Raw genomic sequence first — 1388 nt, 5'->3', positions numbered from 1 at the left:
TTTTTTTTTTCTGCGCTGTAAACATCGTCCATTTCTTCAAAAAGACAAAACGAGAGGAGAGAAAGGAGAGTCGTCGGCATAGGGTTTGAGTTGAATTCCTCCTGGAACGACAGCTGTTTGACTGACATTTATGAACTGATCCGCTCTGGTTCCATTTGTCTGTTTTGATTTTTTTTTTTTTTTTTTAAGGCTGATAATGTTACAGAAAATCTGGAGAGAAATTCTTTGTTTGTTTTTTTTCACCTGAGTCTGAATGGCAGCCGGACAGTCAGTGGCTGCAGTTTCACCAAGATTAATTAACAGAAATACGCAGCTGAAGATGAAGGGTTCTCAAACTGAGGTCCTACCTGTTCGATGCTCAGATTGGTCTTCTAGCTGCAGCCGCCGTGTCGTACACGGAGACAGACCGTCAGGAGAGGACCGGGCTCCAGATGTTGTCCACCTTCAGCATGTTTGTCAGGCAGCGGTGAGGAGGAGCTGTCCTTGGTCCTGAAGTGATGCTCGCTCCCACCGTCCAGGTCCGAGGAAGTCCTCTCCTCTCCGACCCGCGCCCGCAGCCACGCGCACGGCGCGTAATGAGTGCGAGTCTTCACAAGTCCACAAACACCGACGGAGAAGTGACGCTCGCAGGACTCTCCTCACACCGCGGGACACGAGTGGGTGCAGTGTGATTCATACACGTGGATTTTCACACGACGTGTCATCATTTAAAGCCGCGCGTCTTTGGAAAGTTCTCCAAATCTGGTGGGGAAAAAAAAACAAAACCCCGCTGAGCCACAGACGGATCAGTACAGACGGATCAGCACAGCTCCTCCACCCGCTGCTGCTGCTCCTCAGCTCTGACTGACTCTCTCTCTCTCTCTCTCTCCACCTCTCTCCACCTCTCTCTCTCTCTCGCCTTTCAGAAAACAAACCACGCTTCATGTGGCGTTTGTTTGCGCGGCACCAGGGTTGGTTACAGCTCTGAAACACGGCGAGTCTCCGAAGTCATAAACTCAGCCTTTGCCAAAGACTGATGTTGAGCCACAGAGGAGTGAAGACCAAAAGCAAAACAACATACAACGTGACTCACCCCTCGGTGTGTCCCCCGTGGAGCCGCTCTCACGTGGAGGTTGTCGGTTCAACTTCCAGGGTTCCACTGAGGAAACTGGAAGAGTTAACAACAGCTGGGATTAATTTGAATCTACATTTCATATATTTGTATATATATATATATATCAAATCTAACGTGGATCGTTAACAGGGTGTGACGTCATCGTCAGGTATGACAGCAGCATCCACCCGTGGCTCATTATTTTACTAATTCACTGAATTCACTCCGTTCCCAAAACCAAGTCCTTTTCAGGGTCACGGAGCAGGGGGCTGGATCCAATCCCAGCAGTCTTTGC

The sequence above is a fragment of the Cynoglossus semilaevis genome, chromosome 11 (assembly GCF_000523025.1).
Source record: "Cynoglossus semilaevis isolate Cse_v1.0 chromosome 11, Cse_v1.0, whole genome shotgun sequence".
NCBI lineage: Eukaryota > Metazoa > Chordata > Actinopteri > Pleuronectiformes > Cynoglossidae > Cynoglossus > Cynoglossus semilaevis.
This window is presented reverse-complemented; position numbering follows the sequence as displayed.